Genomic DNA, 16,677 nt, shown 5'->3' on the forward strand with positions numbered 1-16,677 from the left:
TGTACAATTCTGAGAGTGTAACCCATTTTAGTTGCAAAAATTGGGAAGCACTTTGCAAGATGTATGGTTTTGATGAGTGTATGCTTGTCACCATGGATCTTGGTGATCCTAAAACCGAGCAAGACAATATGGACATTTGGGTCCATGTTGATACACTTCCAATTCTTCCCCTATGTGAGCTTCTAAAATATAGCTATTATGTAATTTATATTGTTTATTTCAAAATAGTTGACAACTTATTTCCATTGACAGCTTATTTTCATTCTTCAAAGAATGTGCGGAAGATGGTAGACAAAACCCACTACACCGATGGCTCCGAATTAACTTATAAGGAGAAAAAAAATCATCTGATCGCATTTTGTACTGATCTTGAGAATTACAATATCTACAATCGAACTCCTCAACATTATGGTCAATACGTGCCACTAGTGCACGTGTTGAACTACGGTACTACCATGGAGATACCCTGGTAAGATTTTGTACTATTACGACATCCGTGCATCTTTTGCATACTTCTAAAACTAGTACATCATTGCTAACTACGATGTTATTACTATGTTTTTCAACAGATAACCCCGAATGATTGTGTGCCTCATCTGATGTATCAGCATGGTCGCCTTGATGTTTTGAACATACAACCAGGTCATCCTTCGAATCTCAATTGTCCATACCGGATTTCTAAAAGAAGTGGAGACATGACAATCAAAGAATGGAAAAATGTATGGACAGTTGTAAGGAGGTTCTTGGAAGCAAAAGGAAGCGAAGCACAAGAATTGCAGACAGGATGATCTCCATTCTCCATAATGGAGAGTCAGGGTCTATATTGTTTTATGCTATTTTACCTTAAGAGTATTTATGTCCTACCTAATATTGATGATCATGTGCTAAGAACAATTAAGTAGGGTTGGTTCGATGACTATGAGGATGATGATCGTATGACTTGTTATTAATAACGAGTAGAAATTGTATGATGATGCATGATTAGTAGGACTTGTTATTATATATGATGATGCATGATGCGAGCATGAAGAGTTATTATATATCAGCGGGTGAAATGAACATAGCAGTAGCGTTGGTAAACCAAGCACGGAGATATAAGAGAGGACACTTCTCTCTATTAGCTAGCTAATAACAACCTAAATTAACCCCCAAAACCCCTAAACCAGCCCCTTTCAAAAAAAACCTCAACTCCAGCCAGCTGCTGACGCGTGGATGCCATTTGGTCCCGGTTTATGTCACCAACCGGGACCAAAGGCCCCCCTGCCTGGGCTGGACGCAGCGGCCACATGGAGGCCCATCTGTCCCGGTTCGTGTATGAACCGGGACTAAAGGCCAAGGGCATTAGTACCGACCTTTTAGTCCCGGTTCATAAACCGGGACAAAAGGCCCTTACGAACCGGGACAAATGTCCCTTTTTCTACTAGTGAACAAAGAGTCACTCCAAAGTGACTAATAGCGGAGAAGAAACGAAGAGATTATGGTAGGGTACGAAACCACCTCAAAGTTAATCTTTCTGATCGATCTATTCAAGAGTCCGTAGTAAAATAACACGAAGCTATACTTTCCGTTCGATCTATCATAGAGTTCGTACTAGAATAACACCTTAAGACACAAATCAACCAAAACCCTAATGTCACCTAGATACTCCAATGTCACCTCAAGTATCCGTGGTATGATTATACGATATGTATCACACAATCTCAGATTCATCTATTCAACCAACACAAAGAACTTCAAAAAGTGCCCCAAAGTTTCTACCGGGGAGTCAAGATGAAAATGTGTGCCAACCCCTATGCATAAGTTCACGAGGTCACGGAACCCGCAAGTTGATCACCAAAACATACATCAAGTAGATCAAGTGAATATCCCATTGTCCCCACAGATAAGCACATGCAAGACATACATAAAGTGTTCTCAAATCCTTAAAGACTCAATCCGATAAGATAACTTCAAAGGAAAATTCAATCCATTACAATAGAGTAGAGGGGGAGAAACATCATAAGATCCAACTATAATAGCAAAGCTCGCGATACATCAAGGTCGTACCACCTCAAGAACACGAGAGAGAGAGAGAGATCAAACACATAACTACTGATACATACCCTCAGCCCCGAGGGTGAACTACTCCCTCCTCGTCATGGAGAGCGCCGGGATGATGAAGATGGCCACCGGAGAGGGATTCCCCCCTCTGGTAGGGTGCCGGAACGGGTCCAGATTGATTTTTGGTGGCTACATAGGCTTGCGGCGGCGGAACTCCCGATTTAGATTATGTTCTGGGGGTTTCTGTATATATAAGAGGTTTTGGCGCCAGGAACAAGTCAGGGGGGGGGTCTTCGAGGCGGCCACGAGGTAGGGGGCGCGCCCCCGACCCTCATGAGTGCCTCGGGACTCTTCTGGTCCATCTCTTATGCTCCGTGGGCTTCTTCTGGTCCAAAAATGATTTTCGTGAAATTTCAGGTCAATTGAACTCCGTTTGGTTTTCCTTTTCTACAATACTCAAAAACAAGGAAAAAACAGAAACTGGCACTAGGCTCTAGGTTAATAGGTCAATCCGAAAAATCATATAAAATAGCATATAAATGCATATAAAACATCCTAGATGTATAATATAATAGCATGGAACAATCAAAAACTATAGATACGTTGGAAACGTATCAAGCATCTCCAACCTTAATTCCTGCTCGTCCTCGAGTAGGTAAATGATAAAAACAGAATTTTTGATGTGGATTGCTACCTAAGAAAATTCTCAATGTAATTTTCTTTATTGTGGCATGAATGTTCAGATCCATAAGATTAAAGATAAAAATTCAATTTTGACATAAAAATAGTAATACTTCAAGCATACTAGCCAAGCAATCATGTCTTTTCAAAATAACATGGCCAAAGAAAGATATCTGTAGAAAATCATATAGTCTGGCTATGCTCTATCTTCATCGCATAAAATATTTAAATCATGCACAACCCCGATGACAAGCCAAGCAATTGTTTAATACTTTTGATGTTCTCAAACTTTTTCAATCTTCACGCAATACATGAGCGCGAGCCATGGTCATAGCACTATAGGTGGAATAGAATGGTGGTTGTGAAGAAGACAAAAAGGAGAAGATAGTCTCACATCAACTAGGCATATCAACGCGCTATGGAGTTGTTCATCAATAGATATCAATGTGAGTGAGTAGGAATTGCCATGCAACGGATGCACTAAAGCTATAAGTGTATGAAAGCTTAACAAAATAAACTAAGCGGGTGTACATCCAACTCGCTTGCTCATGAAAACCTAGGGCAATTTGAGGAAACCCGTCATTGAAATATACAAGCCAAGTTCTATAATGAAAAATTCTCACTAGTATATGAAAGTGACAACATAGGAGACTCTTTATCATGAAGATCATGGTGCTACTTTGAATCACAAGTGTGGAAAAAGGATAGTAGCATTGCCCCTTCTCTCTTTTTTTCTCATTTTTTGTTTTTGTTTGTTTGTTTTTGGCCCTCTTTTTTTTGCCTCGTTTTTTTTTTATTTTTTTCGTCCGGAGTCTCATCCCGACTTGTGGGGGAATCATAGTCTCCACCATCCTTTCCTCACTGGAACAATGCTCTAATAATGATGATCATCGGCGCGGGCGAGTGGATAATTGATCGTCATGGGATTCAGGTCGGCAGCGCGTCGCCGATGTCTGACTTGTCGTCGGAGCGCCTGTTGGTGAGCAGCGTCCAGACTACACACCCACAGGTGCACATGTTCCCCGGCGACTAGCCTGGCCAGCGTCCGGGTCCTCCTAGACAAATAGTGCCCCTGGAACGGCAGCAGCCGCTCACTGTACCCTCTGAAATGGACCCCAGCAGTTACTCTCCTTTCAAAGAGATCCCGTGTGTACGTCAGTGTGTGTGCAGATCATGTCCCCACTGTTAAGAGTTACTCTTGATATTTTGCATTTGCACTTTCGTTTTTGGTTTCTGCATGTAGTAGTGCGTGGGTGTGATGCATACGAGCCGGTGGTGTTAGTGAAAGAGATCATGCAGGGCCGCATGAAGCTGGCACTTCCGTGTGACGCGGTGCTGCGTGGAAGTATTGAAGCCAAAGGGCTGCAAACATTATCTAGTCTACTAGACCATAAAGACACGCGTTGTCGCCCCCGTCCATTCTAAAATAATAATAATAAAAATCATAATATGTATACATGAGAAATAGTTGAAACTTCCAAATCATTGATTGAGAAGCCACATGTTTCTGCGCCTGGCATATATATTTTACCAACAAAAAATAGCATCCAATTGAGGAGTGCAATATGTATATAGGGAGAGATCCGAATATGAATAGTTTATTAGTGGGATTAATTATCCACTCACCACATGAAGGAAATAACGGTGGTGCCAGCGACAAGATCGGCGCGGGCGATCGGCGGCGGTGAGGACGGGGACGGGACAGGACAGACCGCCAAACCTAGACATATCTCGACGAAAATGGAGCTTGCACAAGGAGCTTCGAGAGGAGAAAGCTTAAGTATGGCTCGGGGATTCATCGAACACCTCATGTGCATAGGAGGTGAGCTAGAGCACCACAAAGCTCTCCCCTCGCCGGCCAGAAAAACAGGACAATGGAGTGCTCTGCACGCTGGCGAGGGGGTATATATAGGCATCTCATTGGTCCCGGTTCGTGGCTAGAACTGGGACTAAAGGAACCCCTTTGGTCCCGGTTTGAGCCACGAACCGGGACTAATGGTTGTGGGCCAGGAGCGAGGCACATTGGTCCCGGTTCGTATCTGAAAACGGGACCAAAGGGTCCAGACGAACCGGGACCAATGTCCCACGAGGCCCGGCCGGCCCCCTGGCCAGATGAACCGGGACCGTTGCCCCTGTGGGTCCCGGTTTGTGACTGAACCGGGACTAATGGGCTGGCCCGGCCTGGACCAAAGCCCTGTTTTCTACTAGAGTAAGTATGTATGACTATATACGCAATACATCCCTACATTACACTGATGAATTAGAGCTATTGTGTATTGCTCTAGGTTGTGACTGTTATATGACGAATGACGTCCAACACAAATATCCATCGCTGATCCAATGCCTATGGTTTTCTCAAATTGATATTTGCTATGTTACTACTGCTGCTACTGTTACTGTCTTGTTACTGTTGCTACTGTTATTATTATTATCAAAACTATCAAACTATTGTACCCCTAAACACTTTGTTACAGAAATATAATTTTCCATGTGTTGTTGAATTGACAACTCAATTGCTAAGACTCATAAATATTTTTTGCCTCTTGTTGTGTTGAATCAATAAATTTGGGTGAAATACTACCCTCGAAGACTGTCGCGATCCCCTATACTTGTAGGTTATCAAGACCTTTTTCCGACGCTGTTCCCGACGAGCATAGCTCAATTTATTGAGTTTTCTTGACATTTTACCCTATGAAGAATCTGAAGTATACTAGAACCAAGATCGTATGCTTTAAGACGAGGAGATGTAAGGAACTGCCATCTAACACCGCATTTGATTTACCATCTGTTTTAAGTAGGCGGGCTTCGAAGGCCACGTTGGGAATGGCTGCGGCGGCACTTTGCACAGTGCAGCAGGAGGCGTAGAGGCTCCTCCGTAAGCGGCAGGCAGCCGCCAGACAAGGATGACGCGGACCTCCGGCGACGTACCGACAAGGGAGGGATGACAGCACGAAAGACAAGGTGATGCGGCATGGCAGGGCGGCCACGCGTACGAGGTGGTCGTCCGGTATAGGGTTTAGTTTTTTAGTTAAACAATTGAAATATGAACCATTTTATATAAATTATCTTCGAATTTTAATGAAATTCATCGTGTTCACATGAAATATGTCCGATTGGTTAAAATGCGGATTAAAATATATGCGGCTATAGTTGAATGACTGTCTTCTGCATTCATGTCCGCGGACTGGTCCCTTCATCCTCAAATGAAGATGCGGAAAAGAATTTAGGGGTGCCATCGGAGATGTCCCGAGCCTTCGCTAGTGGCCGGCAGGTTGCTGTGGAACACGATAATTTGTGAAACTGCTGTTTAGTGTGGTGTGAAAACTTATGAGTCCGTCCATACGACGGTAAAAGTGTATGTTTGGAGTCAATGCAAAGTGGACCCACATGACATGAGGAGGCATCACTTGTCCCTGTCCCGTCGGATGAGGCCGCCGGACATGGGTGATCCTGGCGGCAGCTCCTTGTCCCGGCCACACGGCAAGCAGGAGCTGCAGCCGGAGGTGGTTCTCTACACGGCGTCAGCTTCAGCGTCGCGCCACAGAACGCGCACCTCCGCCGACCTCTACGCCTTGTGCGCCCTGCTGCGCAGCTACGGCCTGGCCGTGGACGTGCGCGACGTGTCCAGGAGCAAAGCGCACCGCTGTGAGCTCAAGTCGTTGCTTGCGGCTCGGGGCTGCGCCTTCTCCCTCCCGCAGCTCCTCGTGGGCGGCCGGCTCGTTGGCGGCCCTGAGGATGTTAGGAAGCTGCACCAGGCCGGCGGGCTGCGGCAACTCCTGGACGCCGCCCCAAGGCCGAGTCCGGCCTTCGTCTGCCAAGCCTGTAAGAGGGTCGGCTCCGAGCCGTGCCCAAAGTGCAGCGAGTCCCGCAACAAGATGCTGGATCACGGCATTGTTGAGGAGGAGGAGGAGAGGGTTGTCTATTTTTATCCAACCCAAGGTGACGCTTCGCTTCTCTCCTTCCTATCCCTCTACTACAAAAAGAAATGAAAAACCCCGAGATTGAACTAAATCTGTTAGAGGTGGAGCAGTCCTTTTTTAGCCTTTTTTAGCGGTTTCCTTTTCTTGTCTATGTTTGTATTACATGCAACATAACTCGTGGAGCTGATTTCTTCTATTAGTTTGTATTACATGCAACATCTGCTTGTGTAAACTAAATCGTTCTTTCTTGTCTATGTTTCTTTTCAGATGTTTCAGTGGGAGGTAGAGGCAGAGACATGGATACGAGTTTCAGTGTTTCTCTAGGCGCCATGAGACCCCTTCTTAAGAAGCTTGACATGATGCTAGGTCCTCATGGATGCAAGCTGACCAAGGGGGTCAATGATAGGTCGCAGCTCCTCAAAGATGATCTTGAAGAAATAGCCACATACCTTGAAGATCTGTTAGAGGTGGAGGACCCTCCCCTGGCGGCCAAGTGCTGGATGAAAGAGGCACATGAGTTATCTTATGACATCCTAGATTGTATTGACAACTTTGTGCCCCCTGATCAGTCTTTTGGCTACAAATTTGACCACAACATGACTCATGTTAAAATTCCCAAGAGGCTCAAGTGGCAGAAACAAATTGAATATGCAGCTCCAGATGCGTTAGGACATGTTATCTCCAAGAACACTCGTGTTGATGTCATTCGTGCTCCTAGGAAGCTCAAGTGGTACCAACAGATGGTTGAAAAGGTATCAGAATTCAGAATTTATGCCCGAGAGGCGATCCGACGGTACGAGAGATACCAGGTCCATTGTTGTAGCACCTTGGCGGCACGTAGATTATCAGCCATTGGGCCTATAGTGCCAATGCCGCCACTGCCTTGTGAGAAAACTTGTTTCGTCCTAGTAATTGATGGTCGGGTGAGCAAGTTTATTAACTCGATGGCTAACGACGCGGATCAGCAGCTCAAGGTGGTGTCTATTCATGAATTTGGATGTCTTGGTAAAACAATGGTTGCCAGAGTGTTGTACAATAAAATTGGGAGACAATTTCATTGCCGGGCTTTCATCCGGGTGTCCAAAAAGCCTAATATGAAGAGGCTTTTCTGTGACATCCTGTCACAAATCCAGCGGAAGCAGCCCCAAGCAAGCCAAGCCGCTTCTGATGAACTACGCATTACTGCTGAAAATATCAGGAATTATCTACATGGCAAAGGTACTTATTTTCCACAGTCAAATAGTATGTACTTATTTTCCACATCATCCAGAACCGCATGTACATGTTGCTCTTTTGTTTTTCACAAAAAAAGGCATGATGATATTAGTCAATTTCTGAAAAGATGTTTTTCAGACAAGGTTTACAGTGAGCTAGAAAAGCTTCAGTACATGCGTGTCGAGTCAACGGACATTAGTTTTACACTTCAAGTCAGCACCAACATTTAACTTCAGGTTAATATTATAAGTCCTGGACATGTATGGGCTAAAACTAAATTCTTTTCTAGCGTATCCTACAATAACCTCTTTTCTAGCGTGTTTTTGCCGTTTGCATGACAGATAAATGTGACATCCATGCATTCTTGACATGCAGGTATCTGATTATTGTTGATGATTTGTGGGATACATCAGCATGGGATGTTATTAATCAGCTTTTTCCCAAGTGTAGTCAAGGAAGCAGAATAATAACAACTACGCAGATTGAAGATATTGCATTGGCATGTTGCCGCGATGACCCAGAACAAGTTTTTGAGATGAAACCTTTGGATGATGATCACTCCAGGAAGCTATTCTTTGGCAGGCTTTTTGGTTCTGAAAGTGACTGTCCTGAAGAGTTAAAACAAGTTTCAAGCCAAATTGTAGAAACATGTGGTGGTTTGCCGCTAGCCACCATCAGTATATGAAGTCTTTTAGCAAACCAGCCTTCTGTATCAGTGGATTTATTGAAACACATACATGATTCGTTAGTGTCTTGTTTGTTATCAAATTCAACTTCAGAAAGAACGAGACAAGTACTGCACCTCAGCTACAACAGCCTTCCTCATTACCTCAAGACATGCTTGCTGCAACTTGGTATGTATCCGGAGGGCTCCATAATCTTCAAACATGACCTGGTGAAGCAATGGGTGGCTGAAAGGTTTATTTCTACAAGTGAAGGGCAAGACACAAAGGAAGTTGCAGGGATGTATTTCGATGAGCTTGTTGATAGAAGATTCATCCAGTCCATGTATATGAACTTCAACAATGAGGTGGTGTCCTGCACAGTGCATGACGTGGTACATGATCTTATTGCACACAAGTCTGCAGAAGAGAATTTCGTCGTGGTAGTAGATTACAATCAAAAGAATTTGGCACTTTCTCATATGGTCCATCGACTGTCTCTCCAACTTGGTGATGCAAAAAATGCCAATACACCAGCAAACATCAGAAAGTCACAAGTACGGTCACTTGGAATTTTTGGAGCATCGGAGTGTATGCCTTGTATTGGAGATTTCAAGCTTATTCGTGTTCTAAACCTTCAATTGTCTGGCCATCATCATGGTGACCAAGACCAGGCCATCGACCTCACTGGGATATCAGAATTGTTCCATTTGACATATTTGAAGATTGCTTGTGATGTCTGCATAAAACTGCCAAGCCATATGAGAGGGCTTCAATGTCTGGAAACACTGGATGTCAAGGATACAACAAGAGGCACTCATGTTCCATGGGATATTATATATCTCCCACACTTGTTGCACCTCAGTCTTCCAGCTCACTCAAATCTGCTGGATTGGTCCGTCAATCCACCTGGGAGCCTTGGCATGTTGAGCCACCTACATGATATTTATATTTCTACGCCGCCTTCTTCCGATTACTACCATCTGGAGAGAAGCATGGAAGCTCTGGATTCTTTAATATCTGAACATGGCAGCCTGAAAACTATACAAGTGGTGGCTCACAGATCCTTGGTTGGGTGTGGTGACGCTTCAAAAGCCAGAGTTGGCTGGTATTTCGTCAAACCTCCCCACCATCTCCGGAGATTTGAGCTCTCACCACACAAACCCGTCGTATTTTGCCATCTGGATGTGTGGATGAAACAACTTGGCAACCTATGCATTCTGAAGATTGCAGTGGATGGACTGTCAGTAAATGATGTTCGTATTCTTAGAGGGTTGCGTTGCCTCACTGCTCTGTCGTTGTGTGTGGAGAAGTCGCCTGATATTAAGATAATCTTTGGCACGGCTGCTGGATTCACAACTCTCAAGTACTTGAAGCTGAGGTTCCTGAGTGAAATAGCTTGGCTAAGATTTGAGATGGACGCAATGCCTAATCTCCGGAAGCTCAGGCTTGTTTTTGACGCCATCCCCCAAATGGACCAACGACTTGAACTTTTTTCGGAGTCTGAGCAGTGGAAACAATATCGACATGGTACTGCATTAATCAGCATCGAGCATATAACAGGCCTTACAGAGGTCTCCGCAAAATTTGTGGGTGCAGCTGCTGATCTAGAGTATGTATCGAGGATCGGTGTAGTTAGCAATCATCCGGGCAATAGTTATTCACTTCATGCTAAATGATTGTTGTTTCTGTTGTAACTCTTCAGTTATTCACTCTAAATGGTTGTTGTAATCAGGATATCATCAAGGTCACCGGAGTCGTCTTCGCTTCTGCATCCCCCAGGTATGCTTTTCAGTCAACTGGAGTTGTAATAGAGACGTTTCGTCATCAGGTGATAAATTACTCGTAGAAATTAGCAAAACGATCGATGAACTGTTGATTTTTGTCACGTGCAGATGGTGGAGAGCAGCATGATCTGGTCTCGTGGAGCAATACCATTGGTGTGATAGGTCGTGACCTCTTCATCTATTGCCTTCACCGCCTCTCCAGGTGGGAATATGGCGCCATCGCATCCCTCAACCATGATTTCAATTCAGTGGTTCGCAACGGGGACATCTACCGCCTGCGTCGCATGAACGGGGTCGCAGAGCACTGGATCTACCTCTCAGCTTGCAGTAATAATCCTCCGGAGTGGGAGGCTTATGACCCGTCCACTGGGCGCTGGATCCAACTTCCCAAGATGCCACCGGCTGAAAGCATATTCATCTGGGAGTCGCTTGCTGTAGGAACAGAGCTGCTGGTGTTTGGGGACAGAGGAAGGGTTGCCTTGAGATATAACATCCTTACCAATTCATGGACATGGCTGGCTGATGCGATGAACACCCCACGGATCGCGTTTGGGTCAGCGAGTGTTGGTGAAAAGGCGTATGTTGCGGGAGGCGTTGATTCTTCTATTAAAATATTGAGCTCCGTAGAGATGTATGACTCGGAGACACATACCTGGACACCCCTTCCCAGCTTGAATAGGGCTAGGTTCAGATGCTCTGGAGCGTTCATGGATGGCAAGTTCTATGTGATCGGTGGTCTTACCAGTAGCAACGAGGTATTGACATGCGGTGAGGAGTATGACTTGAACCGGCGGTCATGGAGGGTCATCCACAACATGTCTCAGGGGCTCAACCAGACATTTTGGGGAGCTCTTCCGCTCATTGCAGTTGTGAAGAATGAGCTTTATGGCGCTGATTACAGTAAGAATAATGATTTGAGGCAGTATGATAAGATGGACAACAAGTGGATAACTCTTGGAAAATTGCCTGTACAGTCTAAGAAAGAGGGCAAGGACATGGGTTTCCGAGCGTGTGATGACCGGCTGATTGTTATTGGGCCTCCAAACAATTCTACTGATGAAAACGTGGTTGAGCTTCATTCATGGAACCCGGATGGGCAACCACCTGTGTGGAGTTTGTTTGCAACACGGCCATACAGGGAGGGCTGGATTCAGTCAACATGCGCCATGATGGGTTGCTGACTCAGTCAACTGAAGAACGACTGGCTGCATGCATATGTCCATGGTATGATCTTTTCCACCCTATATTTTGTAGTACGTCTTTATTCAATTTGCTCCATGATATTCTTCTGTACAACTCTGCTATCAGCTTCTGAGTTGGTAATGATATGCTTGATGGCCCTGGTTACGAAATATTACTTTTTATGTGCTACTCCCTCCATTCCTAAATACTTGTCTTTTTAGAGATTTCAACAAGTGACTACATACGGCACAAAATGAATGAATCTACACTTTAAAATATGTCTACATACATCCATATGTTGAGTCCATTTGAAATGCATAGAAAGACAAGTATTTGGAAACGGAGGGAGTATTTTTTTACTGTTTTATTAGTCTTCATTGTCAACTTGGGATGGTTAATTTGTGGGATTGTTTGCCTGACACCATATTTCTGTTCATATTTCCTTGCAGTGGCTGTCTGTGCCTCGTTCTGTAGTCTTATTTTCCTGGGACCGCTGATGCTACAAAAGAGTTCGGGAGGACAAGCATCCAGATTTTTTAGTTGCTAGCTGTTACTTTTGTAGCACTTTGTGTTACAAAATTGTTTCCACATTTTTAGTTGCTAGCTATTAATTTTGTTGCAATTTGTATTTCGAATGAATTCATCTTCATCGCGCAACTTAAACTGTACTTTATCTGTTTACTCTCGGTTACTTTTGAACATCAACTTGAGTCTCTAGCTTCCCCTGTTTTTTCTGTTCAACAAGGTCAAACTCTGAATAAAAAAAACAATTTGGAAAGAAGCATATGCATCATTGCCTGTAGACTTGGATGAATATGTTCAAATATCTTCTCGAAAGGGTAGCGCGAGTTTCAACTTACACGCCATTGCAATGTTGATTGGCCCGGATTCATGGTTCATGATCTGGCTCTTCCAGCGCATGCCTTCAGTGGTGTGTTGTATCTTCACTAACATCTCCAACGTGCCCCTGAAGATCACACCTGCGACATCCGCTCCAGACTCATTCTAAAGATAATAACTAGCAACTTGAAACCCTGATGTTTCTTCAGGTCATTTCTCTTAAATCACTTCAATCATGTCTTCTCTACTGATGAGGTAACGAAAATAACCAAAGATATGCCAAGGTCTTTCTGTATTGTTTAACTGCACCTGTCATGATGTTTTCCGTTCCCGCTGCATTTACATGCATGCATTTGGTTGTTATGAGAACGTTAAGGTTAGGTAATTAGCTGTTTCCTTACTATTGCTCAACTTCTTCAAAGATCTCAGACAAGACCTGCCACTACATTGTCACCACTTCAGTAGGCCATCCTGTTCAGACTTCATCGCAAATCTTCAGGATGTTTGTATACACGAGGCAACATCAACTATGTCGCTGGGATAGTGCCATTATCGATTTTGTGGTCTATACTCAGTTAGCTGCATTTCTTGTGAGTTGTGACAAAAACACATTGTGATGGTGCACAAGATGATATTCAGTCAACTGTTCTGAGAGGGCATGTACTCATGGTTTGATCTATACCATATTAATGAACGCTAACAGTCTAAAATAAATGTGTTTCTTTCCATTTATTTACTTTTCTTCAGAGTTTGAACAACCTTCAGCTGAACAGAAGAAAAGACCGAACTTGTTGTTTTTTCCTGCTCAAAAAATAACTCGTAAATAAGGTCCTGTGGTACTTGTCCGTATCTACTTGATATAGATACAGACTACGGTGTCATCCCATTCAAGAGATCGATTCGAGTGGAGTCATTGTGGCTTGGTCTGTAAGTGTTGGACCTGTAGCTACCTAGGGTTCCTGATGTCTTTGATTCGGTGCCGTATGGGGCAAATATCGAGCATCTACTATCACAGTCTACCGTGTATTCTCCTTGCAAGAAAAAAGAGAGAGGATAGATAGCAGCCGCTGTTAGAATGAGGAGGCAGCATCTTCGTCTGTACCTGAAGCTACAGGCAAGTATTGAGAGTTGAGAAAACAGAGCAAAAGCAGAGGAAGCGAGCCAGAGGTATCTATATGTATCAGTTCTGATTGTCCCTAGGTGCTTCACGGCTTGCTGATAATTGCAGGCTGGAGCATTGAGTTTGCAATGCAGGCCCTTGGCTCAAAAGACAGCCAAAGTTAACAGCATTATCATCAACGGATCTCCCGTAGGTAGGCAGGCTTCACAACTCACGTACTGTACATAACAAGATGGCACACAGATAATAACGAATTACAACTGTCTTAAATTCTTCCAATTCTATCTTAGTGATGTAGCTAGTAGAACTGAGGTGAAGTTAGGAAGTAATATTCTTGAGGTAAATAAATATATTGAGGTGATATTCAGAAGCCGGTGGATATAGTGTTTTTATAGCTAGAGGAGAAGCCTGGCAGTGTGCCTTGGGTTGGAGAATCAAAGCTGGGAAATTTTGATTCTGGGACCTGGGATGAGGAAGAAGATAGTTGAGGTGTGGAGTTTACTGGAGATGTTAGAAATTTGATGGTTGTTGTAGTTGCTCCAGTTTGGACTGTAATGAACCTGTAATATACATTGTGGTATCCGTTTCTAACAGTTGATTGGATTGGATCCTCAGGTGTTGCTGGGTGTACTATACACTAGACAGACTGCTACGGCCATGGATTCTGTCTCCTGAAGACTTTTGCTTCTAGTACGTGAGTTGTTTGTGTTGGTATGCATGTCAATTTCGTGGGCTTTTTGCCGTAACAAAGTCCCTGTCAACTATGAACTGACAATGGTCCTACATTCAGTTACAGGATCAACTATGAACTGACAATGTTTCTTTTCTTTTTGCTTCCCTTTTGGTTTCCGATTGAATGAAACTACTGCACAACCGATCTGTGATCATATCCTGTATAAATCGACAACTTTTTATCCCTATTTCTGAACTAGAAATTGGCACATCACGTGGAGGTGGGAAAAAAAATGCGGACTCGTCAGCTCCAGCGACTCCATCATATGGACGGAGGGAGACTAAAATTGCAAGAAACCCCACCTGAATCGAGAGCATCAGGAACCCTAGCTAGGTAGCTACAGATCGAGATCGAACACTTACAGAGCCGCGGTGAGCGTGTCCACTCGACCTCAGGGACAGAAATACATTCGCTCGCCGCCTCCCCGGGCTCCGGCATCTTGATCTCTCGACTCCTCTGCTACTGAGAGATGCCCGCGTCGCAGTGCCGCGTGGCTGATCGGACGGTCACCTAAATTCGGCCGCCCAGCTAACAATAAGAAATTCGATTGTGATTTTTCTTTTTTGCAACATTCGGCGGCGATTGATTTTTACTCCTTTTTTCCCCAAGAAAAACTTCAAATGCTATACTTTGAAACAAAACATTGGCATGTGATGCAGTTTTACAGACTATAATGTGACAGATTTACATATACTCATACGCAAAAATGTGTTGCCGACGAGCTGCACGTCGATGTATTTCAGTCGGAGCAGGTGAATGGCTTGCTTCTTACGGAACCTGAACAATCTTCAACAGAGCAGATAGCAAGAGTGAACTTGTTGTTTTCCCTGCTGAACAATCTTCAACAGTGCGTTTCATCGCCTCAGCTTTTCCCTTTGTACTTATCATGTACCAAAAGTTCATAACAGTTGGCTAGCCTTTCAAGCTTCTTGAAGAAGAACAGGCTCACTCTTTGCGACATGTCGAAGGCTGTTCCAACTCCACGGAGGTCAGACGATCCAACCAAACTGAAAAGAATACACCAGTTTCACACTGCATCTCTAAATATGAGCAATTAACCACGCTCGGGTAAGATCGATCGAGATCATGCCTGTCGTTTATACATCATTGCGGTCTTCTGCGTGCATATCATGAGGCCTCTGGTGCACTGCTTGCTGGTACCAAGAGAGAAGGCACGAATGAGTTCAAGAGAAAGTGCCTGAAGAAACATCTCAAGGCTTCTTGAGTTGCTAACTGTTGTTTTTGTTATAATTTTGGTGTGCATTTGGAGTTTTGATGCCTTCTTGAGGAGAGACTGAGAGAGAAAAGAGAGAAGGAGAGAAATGGGAGGAAATTGGGGCCTAATTGCTTTCTTTCTGCTGAGCATCCTGTAGTAGCTTTTGTTTAACTCGGATCAAACTAAATCCTTTTGCATCCACAAGGAAGGAAACAGAACAGTATGTTTCAAGCTACTAGTAGCAGTACTGTTTTGCATCTATCTATCTATACTTTATTATAAAGCAAAATTTGGTTGATGGAACAAGAAATAGTATTACTGTCATGAATGCTTTGTTGATATATTCCACATGCTTCTGGCTTCAGACGATAACCCAACTACTGATATGCATCTGCATGTTATGTCCCTGTTGTTGTTCTGTTCTTTGTTACTGGGTGTGCCGGCGTTGTCGCACCGTGCATGAGCAGCAGTAGCCGCCGCTGAAGTAGGTGTGAGCAGATTGAACAAGGGACATACAGACGGGGCTGCTACACACACTAACCAAGTACAGTAATAGCTATCAAGATGACCACAGGAGACCGAATCCTGCCGTCGACGGGTTGCGCGAAATAATCAGTACACCTGATGTCAGTAATCGAGTTCAAGTTGAGTTACATAATTTGTCTCTGTCATACGTAGCACGTTTTGCCGTCCCCTGATTTGGATTGTTCATACACCTATTTTTTTCTTGATATAAAGCACAGAGAAACCTGAGGATGTAGAGATATGTAGCTCACGCTCACTAGATCACGTCACAGAGAAAACCTGAAATCTGAAGCTACAGGCAAGTATTCAGAGTAGAGAAAACAACCCAAAAGCAGGGGAAAGCTAGCCACGAGGAAGCACAATTGCAGCCTGCATCTACATGTATCAGTTGTGATTGTCCCTAGGTGCTTCACGGCTCGCTGATAATTGCAGGCTGGCGCATTGGGTTTGCAATCCAGGCCCTTGTCCCAAAAGGCAGACAAAATTATCATCAAGGGATCTTCCGTAAGTAAGCTTCACAACTCAATTACTTGAGAAGATGGCACACAGATAATAACAAAGTCCAGCTATCTTAGATTCTTCCAATGCTATCTTAGTGCTGTAGCTAGTAGAGCTGAGGTGAAGTTAGGAAGTAGTAATATGTTTGAGTTAATATAAATTTATTCGATCAGGTGATAATAGGAAGCCGATGGATATAGTTTTTTTTATAGCTAGACTAGATGGAGTATGTGGCTAGGCTGGGGATTCCGGCTTTTG

The 16,677-nt window shown here is 44.0% G+C and overlaps 1 pseudogene; it reads left to right on the forward strand.

The window, feature by feature from the left end:
• The first annotated feature begins 6,146 nt into the window (after nucleotides 1-6,146).
• Nucleotides 6,147-12,133, forward strand: LOC123083616 (disease resistance protein RGA5-like; annotated as a pseudogene).
• The last annotated feature ends 4,544 nt before the right edge of the window (nucleotides 12,134-16,677 follow it).

The sequence above is a fragment of the Triticum aestivum genome, chromosome 4A, assembly GCF_018294505.1.
Source record: "Triticum aestivum cultivar Chinese Spring chromosome 4A, IWGSC CS RefSeq v2.1, whole genome shotgun sequence".
NCBI lineage: Eukaryota > Viridiplantae > Streptophyta > Magnoliopsida > Poales > Poaceae > Triticum > Triticum aestivum.